Source organism: Eumetopias jubatus, unplaced genomic scaffold (assembly GCF_037043125.1).
Source record: "Eumetopias jubatus isolate StellerSeaLion01/CBP00866 unplaced genomic scaffold, mEumJub1_p1.0 scaffold_9, whole genome shotgun sequence".
Classification (NCBI taxonomy): domain Eukaryota; kingdom Metazoa; phylum Chordata; class Mammalia; order Carnivora; family Otariidae; genus Eumetopias; species Eumetopias jubatus.
Window position 1 is genome coordinate 8170502 of NW_028274815.1, and position 13246 is coordinate 8183747.

At 55.6% G+C, this 13246-nt stretch overlaps 1 protein-coding gene across 2 annotated transcripts in view; it reads left to right on the plus strand.

Annotated features, from left to right (window-relative positions):
• Nucleotides 1-13246, plus strand: part of HPCAL1 (hippocalcin like 1) — a 107242-nt gene that overhangs the window by 86791 nt on the left and 7205 nt on the right. The window lies entirely within an intron of this gene.

Below are 13246 nucleotides of genomic sequence, written 5' to 3' on the forward strand. Positions count from 1 at the left end.
TTTAATAGTGACTTGGGATGACTTTGCAATATCGCTTCCTGTGGGCGTCTCCTTTAAGCCTCAACCACAGGGGCAGATCCTGCATGGCAAGCATTGTGGGCAGCGTGCAGTGTTGGACATGCACACACATATACACACACACGTGCACGTGCACCATGGGCATGCACAGCTCGGCTTGGCATTCTCACCTGCTGGGGAATCCATGGAAGGACTGTTGTCCTGGCCCGAATCAGGACTGCCAGCCTCAGGCAAGGGAATCACTGCCCTCAGCATCCCTGAGCTTCCACTCTGGTGGAAGGTTTCTGCATCATGTTGGGGAGGAAGGGTGCTTTAACTGCCAGTCAGCCCTTGCTCAGCGCCGAAAGGGCGGGACACAGAGGGAGCCTCTGCATCCAACGAGTGAATGAATGAATGAATGAATGATCAACCCCAAGGTCTTGCTGCTCGCTGGCGCCTGGGCCGGGGCCCCCTCTCAGGTCTGCGTCCACGCAGACCCTCCCCCGCCATGACGCAGGCCCCTCCGGGTGGCCCGCACTGATCCTTCTCACTTCCCAAAGCCCAGATTTCCGGGTCAGCCCGGATTTCACGTTTTCTGTCCTGTGGACCTCTTGACTCTTCTTGGGCCTATCAGACCGTCTATGCAGGTTTGTGGCTAAAAAGTCCTCCCTTGGGAGCATACTTCAGCAAAGGTTTGCTCTGGTGGCTGCCCCTGGGACCTCCTCGGGTCTCCAGGAGACTGGCTCTTTCCCTGAAGTTCAAGACTGTCCGGGTCGGAAAGTCTTGGGTAGGAAATTCAGAGACCTGGAGCGCCCGCAAGAGGGGCTCCGCGGGGCCGGGTCAAGTTTACTGTGCAAGGGCTGGGCCTACAGAGGAGCTGGGGGTCGTCAGCCCTACCTTTCCTCCCTCCCTCCCTCACTTCCTTCTTCTCACCAAGTGCCAAATACTGCAGCCTTCCCGTGTTTCAGGCACGGTGCTAATTGGTTACAGGCTTACTCCCAGCCATGCTCTGGGTGAACGGAACTCAGCTCTGTGTCCTTGGGGGAAAAAGTCAGGAAAGGACGTGGGCCCCAGCCCGAAGGCTAGTCTGTCTGTTCCTCCTGGAACGCCGCCTTCCTTTGCTCCCCCTTATGCCACCAGCCCTGGAGCTGGGTGCCTGGTTAGCAGAGGCGCTCCCTCGGCGTAGAGAAGGAAGGGATTCATGCCTTGATTCCCCACCTGGACCGTAAGCAGTCCGAGAGCCTCCCATCCTTCTGTGTGTCCCCAAGCACTTAGCGCGCTGGTTTTCACTCGGTACAAGCTCAGTTAATGCGTGTGGATCGACACTGTCTGTGCGCGAGTTTGCGCATCGGTCTCCGCTCTCCCTGCGGAATCTATGGCTTCTGGTGTTGTGATTTAAAGAGTAAAAAGGGCAAAGGGCAGCTTTTATGAGCTGTCTGCCCTCTGGATTATAAACATGCTCCCTAATGACAAGTTAGGACCGCAGTTGCTGTGGTGTCCGAGGGCAGATGGCGCACCCCCGTTCGCGCGCCTAGCATGTTAGCCGGGCTGATGCCGTTTGTGTTGAGAATGACTTACTGTTTTTATTTCTTCCCAAAGACATTAAACATGAATCAAATAGCATATGAGATGATTCACTGGAAGTTTCCTTCCAAGTTTAAAAAAAAAAAAATTCTGGATTAGGGAGCTGAGCCATGAGCAAGCTACACACCGGCCTTTGGCGGCAGCCGGGCCCCCAGGAGCTCTGCCATGGGCAGCACCTCGTGGAGTGGACTTTCCTGGGGACAGAGCCACTTGTCGGTGCCCACAAACCCCCAGGGGGCCATGAGTGTCTTGAAAAAATCTTTGAAATCTGGTATCTGTAACGACATTTCTTACAGACAAGTTTCTATCCGAGGTATCTTACTTAGAATGTGGCCAGACCTCATTCATTTGGGGCACGTGAATTCAGTTTGGTAGCGGTTCGTTTGGGGCCCATGAGTTGTGAATTGAGGCGTCACTCAAGCAGGAGCCTGGCAGAAATTTAGCTTTCTACCATCTACTGGGAGAAGAGCTAAGCGAATGGGTCTGCGAATGGATCCTGGGGCGGGGCGCCCAGGTGGCTCAGTCGGTTAAGCGTCTGCCTTCAGCTCAGGTCATGATCCCAGGGGCCTGGGATTGAGCCCCACGTGGGCTCTCTGCTCAGCGGGGAGTCTGCTTCTCCCTCTCACTCTCTCCCTCTATCTCTCAAATATATAAATCAAATCTTTAAAAAAAAAAAAAAAAAGATCCTGGCGAGAGGGACATACATTCCAGCCAAGCGAGTGGACTTGTCAGGTGCCGTAGAAGCCTCCACAGGGCTCATACATGCTTCGGGGTTCACTAGTCCAAAGTCATCATTCACAGATGAAGAAAGCAGCCCTTTGAGGCACAGGACTTCCCGGGGCCCCCACTCTGTTCTGAGGTTGGGAATGACAGCTGTGCTAATAGCCGCTAACTTCTCTCCTCACTGCAAGTGCCTACTCATCTACCTCACAGAGCTGCCCGTCCAGCCCTTACCCTTTACCTGAGAAAGAATTCAGAGGCACCTTTTTAGGTATTTTTTTTTTGACTTGGACTTGACACATTTGAACTACCCTTTGACTAATGAGTCTGAATGCCTAGGATTTGATGGTGTTTTTTCTTCTGTCCCCTAGCTGCCCCTCCTCCTCACACCCTACATTTGTTAATCTATCCATTTGTTCCATATTGTCCTGTACAGCTCAGTACTGTTATATTGCTGGCCCAGTCATTGCTCATAAAGGTGCCTCAAGAGGTAACAGGCCCAGGGCTGTGTAGCGGGGGCTGGGTACTTGCTGGTGGCGTTCTCCCAGCACCCCCAGGATAAAGTCCCGAGGCTAGCCCTGCCCACCCCTCAGCCATGTGCCCTGAGCCAGCATTTCTGCAGCCACACTGTGCTATCTCACGCTTTCACCCACACCTCTGCGAACACTGGGGACTCCTCCTCGAATGCCACTTTTAACCCTTCTCTGCTGAGAAAATGGTTTCCCAGATGGCAGCTCTGGAGGCCTGGCCCCACCTGCCCCAGCAGAGGCTCCAGCGTGTTCTTCATCGTGTCGGGCCCACAGTGGCTCCCTTTTTACAGCCTCGGGTCCTGGTGCATAAGGAATCTGTGCAGGTTTAGTGAGGGTCGAGATAGCCATGGGATGAATGAGTGAATGAATGGTAAACACGGCCCATGCTATTTTCTCTAAGATAAGAACATTCCCAGGGTGAAATCCTAGCCCCCCATGCACTGATGTGTTGGAAAGGTCTTTGTCTTGGCAGCAACCCCCACCTCTGCCCAGCCAGGCCTGGGTTCTCTTCCACCAGGAGCCAGGGGACAGGTGGAGGCGTTCGGACAGTCAGCGGTGTATGCACATGTGATACATACAAGTGGTGTGTGTGGTGTGTGCACGGTGTATGTGTCGTGTGGTGTGGTAGGACGTGGGGTGTTTGTGTGTGTGCATGCCCCCTGTCCTGCATGGATCCCAGCACCCAGCCGCCTTGGAATGCTGGGGGTCGCTCTGGGCAAATTCCAGACCTCTCCTTCAGTATCTGCAAAACTCCCTGTCCTTCTGGGGATCTGTCCTGTGCAGAAATCGGCTCCTACGTGGACCTGAACCGGGTAGAAGCCACAGACTCCCCAGGAGACATCATGCCCTTAGAGAAGAGCCCTTCCGCTCCCTGAGGGGTTCCCCCTCCTTCTCTCGCCCCACCTGGGGTGGGGGTCACATGTCCCATGGCCAGCAGGAGCAGAGCAGTGCCCACGGAGCCTCGGGAGGCTTTGCCGGACTTGCACCTCCGGCAGCGCGAGCTGGCTGGGAGGCTCTGCTCGGCCACCGGAGGACTGCCCTTTTCTTCTGTCCGTTTTTCTCATTTTCTCTGAAGAACAGGAGTTAGAGTTTCACTGACTGACCCGCAGTGGATGTGCCTGGGCCACTGGGATCCCAGGTTTTCATGCTCTTTGCTGGGCATGTGGGCGAGAAGTGTCTGCAAAAGTGCAGGCAGCCCACGAGCTCTAGCCGGCCTCAGCCTCAGCCTCCAGTCTCAGCCTCAGTCTCAGCCTCAGTCTCAGCCTCAGCCTCAGCTTCCAGCCTCAGCCTCCAGTCGCAGCCTCAGCCTCCAGTCGCAGCCTCAGTCTCAGCCTCAGCCTCAGCTTCCAGCCTCAGCCTCCAGCCTCAGCCTCAGCCTCCAGCCTCAGCCTCCGGCCTGGCTCTGCTTGATACGACAGTTAAGCTCATTAAGTGCATCACACATTTCTTGTATCCTAAAAGCTGTGATGTTACCTCCAGGTATATGATGTTTTAAATTCGTCAGTCCTTTTACGCCCTTCATTTCCCTTTATCCGCATGGCTCCACGGTCACATCAGCAGGCGTGGACTGTTATTCCCATTTACAGTTCGGGAAGCCAAGGCCCAGAGAAGTTATGAGACAGCCAAGACCGTAAGGCGAGGCGGGGAAGCCCGGGAAGAGCCAGGCCGGCCATTTTCCGCGCACCTGCTAGCCCGTGTGGCCCCTTCTGTGCACAGCCGCCACCGAGCGGCCGTTCTGGTCCCATGATGGAGGAGCGAGCAGACGCTGATCTGAGGCACCGAGCCTGGGAACCACCGCACCCCAGGGCCTGGCTCGGTGCACCCTCCGCCTCCCGAGCGGCGCCCCACTGGCCAGGGTGTGTAGGCACTGCCCGCAAGGATGGGCTTCCCTCCTGCGGGGGGGTGGAAGGACTGGGGTTCACATCCTGGCCAGGAGCATCGGCGCGGGATCGGGGACTCGCTCTGTCACGTGCCGTGCGGATCTGTCCCACGCAGGCTTGGCGGGTGCTGGAGTCATTCTGCGGCGGGACATGCGTAGCCTGGAGGCATTTACGCAGCTGTGTGGGGGCTGCTCTCCCACGTCTCCACACATAACACGCGCAGCTGAGCCGGGTGGGGGCCCTCCACCAGGTCTGTGCCCCCAGGGCCGACTGAAGCCGGGTCAGACCTATGGGGGAGGGGGCTTCTGAAATCTCAGACTGGCTCCTGCCTTCAGTCCCCACGGACCGGTCTACTGGGGCCTCTTAGATTTCCGATGAAAGAGGATTTAGCCCTGGTGGGCTCGGGATCCCTGCAAGGGGGATGTAGGGTGATTCCCGGGTGTGGATGATCAAACAGTGATAGAGTCTGAGTCCTCGGCTGGTTGTCTCATTCCGAGTGCTTCACGGGGCTTGGGCCTTTGCCGGGGATGGTGAGGGGACATGGCCAGCCTCGCCTTCTCCAGTCCCCTCTTGTTTCTCTCCTGGACCCTCTCCTCAATGTTGCATTGTTCCATAGTCATGCTCACCGGCAATGTCCCAGCCTCTGTGGCCTCGGGTGGGCTCTCTCCCGGCGCCCTCGCCCCGGCACACGCTCTTTCCGTCATCTGCCCACCTGGAGGACTCCCGGGAGCCTTTAAGCCTGGCTCAGACCTCACCGATCAGACCTCGTGACCATTGCTCGGGGACAGGCTAGCTCTGCTCCCGCTCTCCCGGTCCCTCTTAAGTAAGCCTCATGGTGCACAGTACCCCGTGGCTCAGGGGCGTGCCTGGGGGAAGGGGACTCCAGGCACCTGCGGAGGGTCTTTGTTGTTCATCCAGCTGTTCCCACACTGGCACAGAGGGGAAATGGAACTGTTGGAAATGTTTGCTGGCACAAGGGCGCAAATTCAGAAACTTCCAATTGCCCACTCCAGCCTGACAGGGACTAACTCCCACCGGAAGCCCCAGAATCTGGAACTCACGTATGGGTGGTCCTACGCAGCAGTTTTGGTGTTAAGAAAAAAAATCCCATGGTCTTGTTTTGAATCCTGCCTAGAGTTCTCTTCCTGTTGTGTTAGCAGATTCTACGAGGGGGAGGATTATTCTCCTGGGCATTCTCTCTTCCTCTCTCTCCGGCTTTTCTCCCCAGAGGCTCATTTACGGCCATTCCGGTAAGCGACCTTCTTCCACAGGGCAAGCAGCTCTGAGTGCTCCTCCCTAGGAGACTCGAAGAGCAGCGAAGTTGCTCTGGGTGAAAGATCCCAGCTGGAGGGGGGCAGTGAGGACCCTGGCCCAGGACCACATAGCTGGGGGCGTGTTCATGGAGGCAGGGAGGAGATGGCACGGGTTTGGTGATTGGACCCCGGAGTCTGACATGCCCCAGGCAGGCCCTCTGTTCTGCTGTGGCTGTTTCTGGGCCAGCAAATGGAGCTTTTCCCAAAATACCAAGTCTGGATTACAGAATGTCCCTTCTTAGAGTTTCAAATCTGGGCAAGAGAGCGCTTTACCATCCCGACCCATGATGTTCCTTCCTGGAGAAGTCACAATGTTGGAGCAAGAGGGTCCTAGAAGAAAATCCATTCACTCCTCCATCTGCTCATCCATTCAGGCACTGTGCTAGGCCCTTGGCACACACAGCCATTATTTCAGAGAGATTTACCGAGCACCCATTTTGTGCCAAGCCCTGTTCTGGGCAGTGTGGGGGTCCAGTGTGAACAAAAGGAGACAGAGACAATAAATGTATCAGTATGGCGCCAAGTAGTAGGGAACCCTATGACAAGGGGGCAGAGTGAGGGACTAGGGCGTGAGGGCCGATGCTATTTGAGATGGGTTCCGTGGAGGAGGCACCCCCAAGAAGCCTCAAGCAAAGACATGAACGTTGAGGGAATGCACCTTGAGACCAGGTAGAGGGAACAGCAAATGCAAAGGCCTTGAGGCTAGAACATGCTTTGGCATGAATGAGGTATTCTCTTTCCTCAATAAGCTTACGGTCTAATGAGGGAAAAATACAAGTAAATGATGTTACAGAAGCTGAGGTCATAATAGAAATAGGTTAAAAATTGGTATCGGGATGCAAAAGGAAGAGCAATTGTTGGGGGCTGTGACGTGCATCTCTGAAGAGGTAGCTTGTGAGTTGGGCTTTGGAGGTTGAGTAGAAGTTTGCCGGGCACCTGAGGCGAGCAGCCATATGGATGAACCAGTGTTTTCAGAGGCACGAGGTGTGTGGGGAGTGTCCCAGGGATCTACCCAGGGCTGAGCAGCCGGTAGAAATAGAATATCGGCCATGTTCGTATGTCATATTAGCTTTTCTAGTAGCCACATTAAGAAGGTAAAATGAAACAGATGAGATTAGTGTCACCAACATGATTCATTTAACCCACGATATCGCAAACGGTGTCACTTGTCATTCCACATGTAATCAGGATAGTAAAATCATCATGAGATATTTTACATTATTTTTGTGGGTTAAGTCCTCAAAAGCCAGTGTGTATTTTACTCTTGGGGCATCTGTAAGAATTCAGACAGGCCACATTTTATGTGCTCAATAGCCACATGTGGCTGGTGATTACTGAATTGGACAAATCTAGTTTATAGACAGAGAAACTGAGGCACCCGCGACGTGGAGGAGGCGTGGCGGGGGCGGGGCCGGGAGGGCGGGGTCTCCAGCCGGGTCCCGAGGAGTCCTCCTGCCTGCGCCCTCTAGCGTCCTCCCAGCCGCGTTGCAGCCTGAGCCCCCCCAAGCGTGCTGTTCCTGCTGGGGGTCTAGAAGCTGTCACAGACCCCTTGGGACAGGACTGACCCCCTCCTCAGAGCAGCTGCACTAGAAGCCGAGGCTGCCTGCAGCTTGCCTCTCACCCACTTCCTTGGAGAAAAGAAGGACAAATTCTCAGCATTTGCCCATTTGCTAATGGGTCACCAGGAGAAAGAACGGCTTGGGTCTTGTGCTGCACGAGGAACAGCACAAAGCGCCTGTTTTCTGCTGGTCCCTTCAGCCCCGACTTTCCTGTTCGAGCCCAGACAGAATAAGCGCTCGTCGCCAAAAGAGCCATCTGGTCCCTTGAAGTTCAGATTCACTGCGGATGCCCCTCCAGCCTCATCCTGAGCTGGGGCCTTTCATAAGGACTTGCTTCCTCCCATCTTTCCCATCGTTTTCCCTCCGAGTGTAAGTCAGCTTGGCCCAGCGAGCTCTGGAGATCCAACCTGATGAAAGCATTTTAAAGCAATGACTGAAATGTCAACCCATGCCATCAGCCGGTGTGGAGCTGTGATTAATGACACATTCGGTACTTGGTTCCCTGGAGCCTCACCGAGCAGTTGGTAGAACTGCGCCATTAAAAAGGCTTTAATTTGCAGGCGATGCCTACTTTGGGTTAAATATTTTCATAGGGCTCCCCAGCTACATGTTTGCCTTTTTTTTTTTTTTTGAACAATTTAGCACATTAAGAACAATGGAGAAACCGAGAGCCAGAGAGAGATGGATGGATGTAAGCTCTACATTAACTGTCTCCCCATTCTGCCATTACTGGGAATTAAAATATGATCTTTGATGCATTCAGAAGGCTGTTGCCTGTCTGATCCGAGCCCTGCTTGGTCATGAAGCTTTTCAAGCCAAGTAAAAGGTGGCTCTGATCCCGAATTGATCACCCTTCCTGGCACGCCCATTCTTCACCCCATCTGTCAACGAAGATGAGAGTAAGATTTTCTGGTCTACAGATGAAGGATGGGTGTGTGCCTGGGCACTGGAGCTGGGGGGTCATTTCTGTTGAGAAATGAGGGTGGTTGCTTTGTCTTTGCAGAAAGGCTGGCTTGTTATCATCCATCTTCCCAGCCAGCCAGTCGTCAATGATGGTTCCTTGGCTTAATTAGTAACAGAGGGGCTCACTGTGCATGCAGCATTCCACCATCCCAGGTCCCTGAGAGGCCGCATGCTTTGGGCTGAGAGCCTCCAGGGGAGAGCTAAAATGAGGCTCTCTGTATTAACTGTTTCATCTGAGTCTTTGGTAAGCACATGTGAACTGGCCCAGTAAGGGACTGGCAGTGCACGAGGGGCTATATTTCGTCTTCATGGGCCCCACTTCATGGTGGTGGGGGATACCAGCTGGGAGCCCCGTGGTGGCCTCCATCACTGCCCATGGGCCTGGGCAATGAAGGGACCCCGGGGAAGGTCGCAGACAAGCACGTGCCCCACGGAGACCTCATTTGTCTCTAAGATGGAGATAACATTGCACCCTCCCAGCCTGGCCAAGCATGACCCCCATCTTCCCAGCACCTGGAATCTGCCTAGAAGTGGCCTATGGGGGTCGACCTCCAGTGGCTTTTTGGTTTTTGTTTGTTTTAGTAGGCTCCATGCCCAGGGTGGAGTCCAGTGTAGGGCTTGAACTCACAACCCCGAGATCAAGACCTGAGCGGAAATCAAGAGTTGGACACTTAACCAATGGAGCCACCCAGGCGCCCCGACTTCCAGTGGCTTTTAAAGTCCTCCTTATCGTTCAGTTTTGACTCCACATGCTGTCTTCCTAGGCAGACTACCTAGTCCCCGCCCCCCCCGCCCCCCCCCCCCCCCCCCGCCGTGGGAATGAACGATTCCTCCCTGGAGCACCACCCCCATCCATAGGCACCTGCATCGTAAGCAGCCCAGAGCACTGAGAACCAGGAGGTGCATCCCTAGGCATTCAGAGGGCTCAGTGGACTCGAGTAGATGCATAACCACTGTGAGCCCAGCCTGGCGCCAGGCCCTGAGAACGTGCTGAGGGCAAGTGTGCCTGCACTTCTGGGTTTGGGCTTTTGGGGAGCGGAGCACCAGCTTGGGGACACGTGCAGGCAAGCATCAGGACTCAGGACACGGTGCGGGTGTGGTGAGGCACACAGATTTGTAGACCACACATTTCCGGAATATTCCAGGGAATGCTGTACCCCCTTCCCGGACTCCTTTGCCTTTCTTGGGAGGGGTCATCGCTTGTGATGAGAGACTCCCCCACCTCAAATATAGACACAGGAATCTTCAGCCTGGGACCTCCAGACCCAGAGATCTTAGACTGTCAGACCAGGAAGGGACCCTAGTCTGGGAAGGAGGCCCTCTCGCCGCACACAGCCCTCCCAGGAATGCCCTCCACCCCCCACTTGGAAGCACTTTGAGAAGGAGGGGCTGGGAGGGGGGATCTCGGTCTTGCGGGTCAGCGTCGGGGACACACGTGGAAAGGAGCTGGCAAACTCGGGCACACCGCCGAGCCCTCTGCCTGTGACCTTCCAGCTTTGGGTTGACCGTACTGGTCCCTCTCCCTAATCTGGTACTGTCCTTTCCATAAACATGTGTTATCTCAGACAGAGGAGGTGTTGGGGATTTGGAATTTCTATGGGATCTGAAAGAACATAAATCACAGATCCATTCTGAAGCAAACCAATAGCGTCATTCTGAGCGGTGATTTGGTCTTCAGTGAGGGGAGTGGATTCTAAAGGGACCGATCCTGAGCCCTCAGAGCCTAGAAACTTGACAGAAGGCCGCTTGTTTCCATGGTGAAAAAGACAGGATGCTAATCAGGGTAAAGGATGTGCCATTAACGATCCAAGGCGGCCTGGGGAAGGTGCTGTTCATGCCCACGTGGCCCTCCCGTGGACCAGCCTCCCCCTGGCTGCCTGCAGCAGGATGTGGGGTGTGGGCCAGACAGCCCCGGGCCGAGTGCTGGCTTTGCCTCCAGAGCCTGCTGGTGGGTTGGGAGGGAGGCTGTGGGGACCTCCGGGTGCCTGGCCCCCCACAGACACTAATGGCACATGTTGATCGGGTCACTGGCCAGGGGCGGCCGAGTCAGCGTCCCAGGGCTGTCGTAACCAAGGAACACAGACCGGGCAGCTTCAAAAACAGGAATTTTATTTTCTTACAGTTCCAGAGGCCAGAAGTCTAAGATCAAGGTGTCGCAGGTTTGGTCCCTTCTGAGGCCTCTCCTTGGCTCGCAGACGGCTGTCTTCTTGCTGTGACCTCATGTGGCCTTCCGTCTGTGTCTTTTTTCTTTTTTAAGATTTTTAAAAAATTTATTTGAGATAGAGAGCGAGAGAGAGCACGAGCAGAGGGAGAGGCAGGCTCCCCACTGAGCAGGGAGCCCGATGTGAGGCTCGATCCCAGGACCTAGGGATCATGACCTGAGCCGAAGGCAGCTGCTTAACCGACTGAGCCACCCAGGCGCCCCAGCCCTCTGTGTCCTGTAAGGCACTTGCCACATTGGATTAGGACCCACTCCAGTGACTTCATTTTGCCTTAATTACCTCTTAAAAGCCCCGTCTCCAAATCCAGTCACATTCCGAGGTGAATTTGGGGGCCCTGGTTCAGTCCAGAACGGCAGCTGGCCCGCCCCGCTCACGCTGGTCCTCTCGCGCTGTGCCCCGTGCAGTATGACGCGCCCCCTTTGAGGACACAGGGACACACGCTGCTGGTGGGAACAGCGCCAGGTCCGGCCGGACGAAGTGAGGAACGGGGAGGAGCAGGTGCAGAAGGTAGCCATCCGAGGCTCGGGCCCGCTGCGCGCCTGGCTCTGCCGCCCTTGAAGCCTCGGTGGGGAGGTCCCGCGGGAGAGACCTCAGACTGACTGTTGGTGTTCTGCCCCCTCCGGACGCTGGCTAGGACACGCCCACAATTCGAGGGGAGCATGGCAAATATCAAGGCTTTGAGAGCAAGTAAACTGATTAAAGGGTTGGAAAATGAGCCTGTTTCAAGCCCAGGCGCCTGGGACCTGGAAGTGCTCAGAATCTTCAGGCTGTCCTAGGTCTCATCCGGGAGCCCCGGGGCGGGTGCTGCCCAGTGCTCTGCAGACACTGAGAGGTGGGGCTGCCGGCAAGAAGCCACACAGTGAGTCACCCTGCATGGGGGGGGTCTCGGGCCACCTGCCGGGTCAGCTGACCTTGAAAGTTTTGCAGTCCAAAATTTGCAGTTCAAAAGTCCTACGTGATAGGACCTGGAGGAGGCCGGGGGGGCTGTTTGAACAGAGCAGACAGAAACAGGGGTGTGACTAGCAGGTTAATAGAGGGATCCTCACGGGAGCAGAGAAATCACATGGGAGTGGGGCGGAGGAGAGTTCGCTGGGTACAGAGAGAGCAGAGGGCGTCTGTAGCCCTGAGCTCCGAGGGCTCTCTCTGCTGCCTGGCTTGCCCGCTCAGTGGCTTCTGCGGTGTCACCTTTGGGGGGCCCCACCCAACACCAGGGGCCTCCTGGACTCCTTGCTCCCTCTGTGTGTGTAGACGTGTGCGCGCAAGAACATGCCCCCAGGAGGCTGGCATGGGCAGGAGGTGCCTCAGTGGGGGGATCAGCCTCAGGGGGCGGGTCTCGGGGTCACGCCCGAGGCTGCCTGGATCTGGTCCCCACCTTGGAGTTCAGGTGGGAGAGCCTGTGGATGGACAGATGGACGGGCAGAGAAGGATGGGCATCTGGCCTAAGTCGCCGGCAACACCCACGTGGCTTCTCCCTGTGCCCTCAGCTCCTGTCCTTGGGTTTGGTGGACAAGGTGCTCTTGCTATGGGGCTGAGTCGAGCACCTCCCTGGGGTCTGTCATACTCGGCTGCCCTAACAAGGTACCACAGACCGGGTGGCTTAAACAGCAGGAATATTTTCCCTCGCAGTCCTGGAGGTGTGGGCAGGGTCGTCTGAGGGATGTGGGGAAGCACCTGTTCTAGCTTCTGGAGGCCTCCCGTGCTCCTTGGCTGGTAGATGGCTGTGTCTTCTCCCTACCTCTCCACATGTCTGCCTTCTGTACTATTTCCAAATGTCCTCTTTTTGTAAGGATACCCCAATAACCTCATCCTAACTTGATCATTTTCAGAGTCCCCAGTTCCAAATAATGTCCTGTTCACAGGCATTAGGGGTTAAAACCTCAGCATCTTTTTTTGGTTGGGGGGTTCACAGTTCAACCATAACCTGAGTGTGCCTGAGGAGAGAGGCCTGCCATGCTGGGCTGTCCTGGGTGCCCAGCACCACCCTAGTCCTGGGGCACATGGCCCTGCATGCCCAGTGGGGCTGTCTGGGCACGGAGCCATCCCAGCGCCCCGCCATCAGGTCCGCCAAGGGGACACCTAGAAGGACCCGGGAGCTGGTCTGGGTGGGGCCCCGATAGCATGGCAGAAAGTGCAGAATCAAGAGGCAGCCGCACATCCAAATCTGGCTTGGAGCTTTTTCCCACAGGACAGAGATCTGACCTGCACCTTGGTTGTTTTTCCTCTTCTGTCAGACACTGATTTTCACATTCACCTTTATTTTTCACGTAGAAATCACAATGGTCGTTAAAAAAAAAAGAAAAATCTTATTAATGAACTGAGTTTCGGAAGGGACCAGAAGTTGAATCAGCGACATGTGAACGCCAGGACTTTTTTGGGCCTCCCAGAGCGTGCCACCCCAAGTCCCAGGGTGGGTCAGAGAGCTGGCTGGTGGAGGTGTGGGGTTCCCCGATCTGTACATGGTGGCCTGGACCTCCTGTG